At 41.2% G+C, this 7,751-nt stretch overlaps 1 pseudogene; it reads right to left on the reverse strand.

Moving 5' to 3' along the window:
* Positions 1-595: 595 nt before the first annotated feature.
* Positions 596-5,257, reverse strand: LOC125512715 (ethylene-responsive transcription factor 1-like; annotated as a pseudogene).
* Between the last annotated feature and the right edge of the window lie 2,494 nt (positions 5,258-7,751).

Below are 7,751 nucleotides of genomic sequence, written 5' to 3' on the forward strand. Positions count from 1 at the left end.
ATGGAGACTCGAGATGCAACTTCTTTTGCTTCTAAGCTTCAATAGAGACTCTGGAACTAGGAAAAGGTGATCAAGTGCACAGATTAAAGCAAACTTGACACCAAATTCAATATAAGCCAAGTATTAAAAATCAATATATGCTAGTCGGCTTATATAAACATGGTGGCTTATAAGCTAGTTTTATTTCCAAAATATAAATAAACATCTAGAACGAAAGGAAATGAGAAGAAGTGCACAGATTAAAGCAAACTAGACAAGAATTCATGTTTTTCACATTTAGAAATGGTACTGATGGCATAAAAGTTGGGAAAAGACAAGACAACAGTTCATCAAACTCATAATTGGTTGCCAGACATCGACAGTCAACTAGGGAATGGGTCGATTACAATATAGACTTAAGATGCAGCTTTTTTGCTTCTAAGCTTCAATAGAAGCATATGCTAGTCGGAGGTAATAGAGTGCTTCCAAATCTTCCATAGTCTTATTCCTGAAACACGAAACAATAAATTCAGAATAATGAAAACATTATCAACTCGGACTGAACATCCAAATTGGAAGGCTTACCATTTTTCCCGATATATAGGGTTTGATTCTCTTAGAAAAATTGACCACGGACGGGCATGTCATCGAAGCTCCAAAGTCCATGTTGCCAACGACATCCCGAGGCACATCAAAATTCAATAGGCTATTAATCATCTCATCCACGCTATCATCCATAAGATATCTCATCCAAGGTTCCAAATTGACACCATTATTCTCCATAACAGGAGGCACCACTGAGTTGTTGGTGTTACTCTTGATAGGTGTGGATCCTTCTCCTTCAGCAATGATTGAAATGGGAGAAATGGATGATATATCAGGAGTCTTGGTGTAATACTCTCGGCCCAACTTAGAACATCCAAAGGTGTTACTTCTCCGGTCATAGTACATATTCATAGCAGGAACTTCAACAGGGGTAACAGAGCTCATTGCAGGAACAAATGGCATGTTGTCAAGCTGAACAAGTGGCTGGTTTGATGTGAAGTTAGCAGATGGGTAGAAGAAATCATTTTGGTTGGCAAGGTTGTTGAGTGCTGGTATGAAACTATGTTCTTGTGTTGTGCTTGGCTTGGGTACTTTAGGAATAACATGGAGAACACAGCGGTCCTGAGGAATTGTTGGTTCATCTGGAAAGTTAAGCTTGGCCTTCTTGCCACGGATCCTATGTGCTTCAACATCATAAGCTCTTGCAGCTTCTTCAGCACTGTTGAAAGTACCAAGCCAAACACGGGCACCCTTAATAGGATCTCTGATTTCAGCAGCCCACTTACCCCAGGGGCGTTGCCGGATGCCCCTGAATTGGTTTTTTCTCTTCCTTTTTCCTGGCCTTTGTGCAGGGCCATCAAAACCAGCAATAGTCCTGGTGCTCAAGTCATCTGCAATGCAAGATCAATGCCAATGCTAACAGAGATGAATATAGAAAAGCTTGTCTCACAAAAAGTAATTAATTTCATCATGTACATGAATTCATATGTATAATATCACAATTGTTATGAACACTGAACCATCATGGGTGCAATCCTCTTCACGTTTCGGTGAAAGCATTAGTCACCCACAAAATAAATTAAATTACAACTTAGGGACATGATATAGACCTTTGCCATCATTTTGTAATTATTGATCTTTAAATCCCATTATCAACCTGTGAAAAAATCCCATTATCAATGATGCAGAATCAAGGATTTTTTTCTAGTAGGACTCAACATTTACCAAAATAATCCTTCAGACTGACAACTGAACCAAGTATAGAAAATTCCCATTCAAACCTACAACCACCTAAAACAAGGAAACAACCCAAAAGGTCAAGACCTCAATAAAAAAACAGAGAAATTCGGCCCTCTGTAGATTTTCAAACCCATTTGACTGTAAACAGTAAATGTGTTAATCTCCATCAAAGGTCACAAAAAATATAAATCACAATATCAACAACCTAGCAACCAAAATTGATTCTCTGCGGGAACAATGGTGAAACCAACCTACCAGCCTAATCAGTTCAAGGAAACATGGCTGAGAAATGAAAAAAGGCCTAGCCCTAAACCCAATTCACTTCATAACATCCAATCCATTCCAACCCAAAATCTCTAAACAAATAGGTGACAGGGCATCTCCAATGACGTCCCTCAAAACGACCACAAATGCGTCAAACCAATTTTTATCATCCAACCCTGGAGCCGCATATGTCCGCGGATGCATCCGGCCCCCTGAATTACCACAAATCATGCAAAAGCACGGGAAGATTTCTAGGAGTTCGAGTGTTTGCCTTGCCAATCAAAATCCACCACGTACCTCATGCCACAACCTCTCTCCTCTCTGTTTGCTTTGGAGGAAGGCCGCTGCTATTTGGTCAAAGGCCATTGCTTTTTGATGGAAGTGAGTGGTCAAAATAACTTGGAGATCAGTTTGATTTCTGTTAGATTCTCTTTGGTGGAAGGTTTGCATCTCTAACAAGCTATTTTGGCAGAAGATCTGCAACTCTCAATGGTTATTTGGAGGAAGTGAATTGGGTTACGGCTCTCACAAGCTAGAAGTCATTGTATATAGTGGAGCACCATTTATATTTGATGGAAGGCCAATACTATTTTCTTAAGTTAATAGAGGCGGACATTTGAGGAATAGGGTTGGATGACCAGCTCCCATATCCGAGTCTGTGGACGTGCCCATAAGCGTTCGCGGATGTTTAGTGTGTCTGGTTAGCGGCTCAATATTGAAGATGCCCTAACACCAACAAATCAAGCCTTCCAACACCAACCCCACACAATTTATTTTCCTACCCAAGGAATTTAAACCAATCACACAATATCCTAGCTTCTACAGTGGTTAATCGCAAAAGGTTATAAAACGAGCAGATTAAAACCTTTTGAGACGGATCTCTTGGCAGCTAACGGGTTGATCTCGACAACCTCATCATTTTCATCCTCCGTAGATATCACGCCATGCCCGCGATCCAAGTCGAAGTACCCGGAGTCGGCGTCGAAGTCCTCAAAATCGGTGTTGAAGGCCTCGTCCTCGTGTCGAAGCCGAGCTCGACCCCAAGCCCGTCGAGCCCCACGAAGCATCAACTCCGACCACCGCCCTGCCGGGCTTCTTCTTCTCAGGCCACAACACCACCTCAACCACCCTCCTCGTAACCGTGGGTGGCTTGTGGGCTGCGAGGATCGTACTATGCACCTATGACATTTAACCAATATCTTCTCATAGTCATCGCCCCTCCCCTGTGCACGTTTAACTGACATCTTCTCCTAAATGATTGGATGTAATTTTAAGATTCTTGTAAATGACTCATGGCTAGTTACTCATTTATTAGCTCAAGATTGTACTACGCACCTATAGTATGGCTGTACTACTACTATCATACACTCTCCGTCCGGGTTTATTGGACGGGTTCATCCAACCGAACGTTTAACCAAAAATCTTCTCATAAATGATTGTGCATAATGCTAAATAATCTTCTCATAAATGATGGTGTTAATGTGAATATCTTTGAAAATCACTCATAGCTATTTACGTCATTTATTAGCTCAGGATTATACTACACACTTGAATTATGAGTGTACTACAATGTTCGTACTCTGCTCGTCCAAGTTTATTGGACGGGTTCATCCAACCAAACTTTTAACCAATTAATATCTTCTCATAAATGATTGTATATAATTTTAAGATCCACGCAAATAACTCATAGCTAGTTATTTCATTTATTAGCTCAAGATTGTAGTACATCCAACCAAAAGTTTAACCAATATCTTCTCATAAATGATTATGTGTAACATTACGATTTTTGTAAATCACCTATAGCTACCCGCTCCATTTTTCTCAAAGAAATGGAAGCTTAATCCATTTAGTTACTTGCATTACTTCATGTGCAATCAGTAGCATTATCCTATGGTGGTTATATAAAGTGTAAGTTAGCATTGCAAATTTCTCATCGCATCCTTGATCTAACCATGTATATGGAGATCTAACATTTTTCTAAACTAACATGACATCGTTGCTCTATGACCCTATGTCTTGCTTAATATTCAACCAAGATCCCCTTATAAATGACTTTGTAACTCTACGATCCTAGTAAATCACACATATATACTTACCCCATTGAGCTACTACCATGTATGTGCAATCATTAGCATTATTATACATTTAGTTTGTGAATTCTAAATGAGCATTGCAACCTTTTTATATTGCACTCATGATCTAACCATGTATATAGATATTATTAACTATTTTTGTAAAGTAACATGGCAACATTGCTTCACGACTTTGTGTCTTAGTTGACACCGAGAAGAAATAATTTGAGAGTGGTTTCGTTTCTTGTGAGAAGTGTGACTATCTGATGCATGAACGAAGCAACAACTCTGGGTCAAAATATAGAATTTGCTTAGAAAATCTACTCATGAGTTTTTTATACTCAAATATCATAAAATTGTGCAAACCATAAATACAAAATTTTAGGAATATCCAAGAGCTAACAATACACATGGTTTATCAACCTTTGTCCTACGTAAGAATGGGACTAGAAATGTAACTTGGGTGCGGTATTTCTAGGTTGGTTGATGCATAAATGACATTGTTACCTAGGGATCGATACATAAATGTGTGTGGTCGCTCTATTTACAGAGAGAAAAGGAGTGTAAATCGCGTGAAATTGAAAAGGTACGAGTGTAAACCACACAAAACTGGGAAACATAAGTGTAAACCACGTGAAAATAAAAAATGACTATTGCGGCCAGGCTTATACACGGATTTAAACTTTTGTTTCCTACCTAAAAATGAGAAATTGTGGTAGTAAAAAATGTTCTTACAGCAAACAAGGACGAAAAGTGACCCTAACACATGGATTAAAAGCAGTTATCGCGACATGGGACAGATACCTTTGGAGAGGGACCTCCTGATGGCGACAAACGGCTTGATCTCGACAACCTCATCGTTGTTATCCTCATCAGCCACTCCATCATGCCTGAGCTCCAAGTCGGAGTCCCCGGAGTCGACCTCGAACTCCTCGTAGTCGTTCTCCATCTTGAGCCCGATCCCAAACTTGCTGAGCCCCAAGAAGTGTCGTTTGTCGAGTCTTCTTCTTCTCAAGCAAATGGTAGAGGTTCGTGAGGATCACACCGTCGCATATGGCCGCTAGCACCTCATCATAGTCATTGGGGAAAAGGATCCTCTCCGGAATTGGTAAATTGGTATATGTTTTAATGAAACGGAGGAGTGGGTGTGTAGGTTGGCAGATGGGGTCGAGGACAGCCTCATATATCGCGGTGGACACATGAATGTGTCACCCTTGTGAGGGGGTGCATGGTGGGGCCCATACATCGGTGAGGGGCCATGGAGCGGGTGAAAGGCATGATGTAGGTTCTGGAAGTGGGCGTTTCCATTCGGGGAAATATTTTGCGTCGGCCCCTTGAGAGAATTGGTATTTCTGGTATACCCCTAGGAAATGAATGGGCGGAGAATTGATTTTTTATCTTTAGTAGCACGCCATTTATTTTCTCAAGACTATACGACACCCCTTCCCTAAGAAATTTTTTTACGACACTCATGTACTACTATATTATATTTGTATCGTACTCACTAGCATTGTCCAACAAAGATATTAAGGGAAGATATCTAGGTCATCCTTTCAAATCACTCATGGCCACTAGTCCATTGAGTTATTACCAGAAACACTACTTCATTGAGTTAGTAGCATGTATGTGCAATCATTAGCATTATCATTATACATGTTAGTTATATGAATGGGTTTGTTTAGGGCAAGTCTAGATGTGAAAGAATTATGTCACATCTACATCATTTTGTTGTTGGGCCGAGCCTTTAGTGGGTTAGATTGTTGTGGGTGAGTGCTTTGTTAGGAACTTTTAAGATGGGCTTTTTATTCTTTGCAAGTTGGATTATTTTATTAATCCTTTAAAGGATGATGGAGTACCTGCCTCCTAGGGGGCTTCACTGGCAAGAGTGTCCTCTGCGCCATCCTTTTCCAGGTTGCGTGCCGCATGGATCTCTCGGGGTTTCTCCATGTCGTCCGATCTTCCCAGACGACGCTCAACAGGATGACCCACCTTGGTTGTCCATGTGCATTTGCATTCAAACGCAATTTTTTTAATAATGCACAAATTTAGAGGGAGCTCTTGCTTATCACATACTTCTCAAAGCGATGATGTATTCTATTCACTTAATCATTTGACGAAACTTTGATCTATATGTTGTCATCAATTACCAAAAGGGGGGAGATTGAAAGTGCAACTAATCCCCGGGTGGTTTTGGTAATTCATAAAAACATATATCTCATTGAACTAATATCCATTTAAGATAAGTATTTCAAGATGTTCAATGATTGGCATGGCATGAAATAGAGATGTGTACCCCTCCAAATGCTAAGGACAAGGATTGGCAAAAGCTCAAGACTTTTCATTTCTATTTTACTGATCCAAGATCACATTGAGTCCATGGGAAAATCCAATACTATTAAAAGGGGATGAGGTGTTGCTTAATGGTCTACTTGCTCAAGTGTTTAGTGATATTGCTCCAAAACCCTCAGCGACTTTATCTATCCAAATATGTCCAAACCCTAATTTCAAACTCGGCCCCACGGATACTTCTCATCCGGAGCCACCGAGTTCATGTTGACATAGCCAGTCACACCGATATGGATCTCGGTGTCACCAAGATGGCCTTGCCAGCACTCTGTGACTTGTTGCATTCACTTCGGTCTCACCGAGATGTTGCAATCGGTCCCACCAAGTTGGCTTGACTGATTCTCTGTTGCTTATTGCTTCACTTCAGTCCCACCGAGTTGATGCAATCGGCGCCACCGAGTTGAAGTTTTCCCTAAGCCCTGGCACGTTGATCCCACCGGGATTCCTAACGTTCATATTTTTGTACTGGTCGGTGCCACCGAGTTTACTAATCGGTGCAACCAAGACGGGTCAAAAGTCTGTAATGGTTGGATTTTGTGTGGAGGCTATATATACCCCTCCACCCCTCCTTCATAAGTGACGAGAGCCATCAGAATATGCCTACACTTCCACCATCCATTTTCCGATAGAACCACCTACTCATGTGTTGAGATCAAGAGATTTCATTCCTACCATTTGAACCTTGATTTCTAGCCTTCCCCAAGTTGCTTTCTACTCAAATCCTTCTGCCACCATAGCCAAATCTGTGAGAGAGAGTTGAGTGTTGGGGAGACTATCATTTGAAGCACAAGAGCAAGGAGTTCATTATCAACACATCGTCTATTATATTTTAGAGAGTGGTGTCTCCCATATTGGTTAGGTGTTGTTTGGGAGCCTCAGACAAGATGTGGAGTTGAACCAAGAAGTTTGTAAGGGCAAGGAGATCGCCTACTTCATGAAGATCTACCCGAGTGAGGCGAGTCTTTCATGGGAGATGGTCATGGTGGGATAGACAAGGTTGCTTCTTCGTGGACCCTTCGTGGGTGGAGCCCTCCATGGACTCGTGCAGCCGTTACCCTTTCTGGGTTGAAGTCTTAATCAGTGTGGACATATGATAGCACCACCTATCGGAACCACGCCAAAAATATTCGTGTCTCCGTTGTGTTTGCGTTCTCCAAACCCTTCCATTTACCTTCATATGCAATGCTTTATTTCCGCTGCTATACTCTTAGAATTGCATGTGTAGGGAAAAGGATAGATTTTTATTTGGTCAAGTAGTCTAATCACCCCTCCCCCCCAGACATACTTTCGATCTACAGTTCCCCT

Source organism: Triticum urartu, chromosome 6A, assembly GCF_056163025.1.
Source record: "Triticum urartu cultivar PI428250 chromosome 6A, HENAU_Tu73, whole genome shotgun sequence".
Taxonomy (NCBI): domain Eukaryota; kingdom Viridiplantae; phylum Streptophyta; class Magnoliopsida; order Poales; family Poaceae; genus Triticum; species Triticum urartu.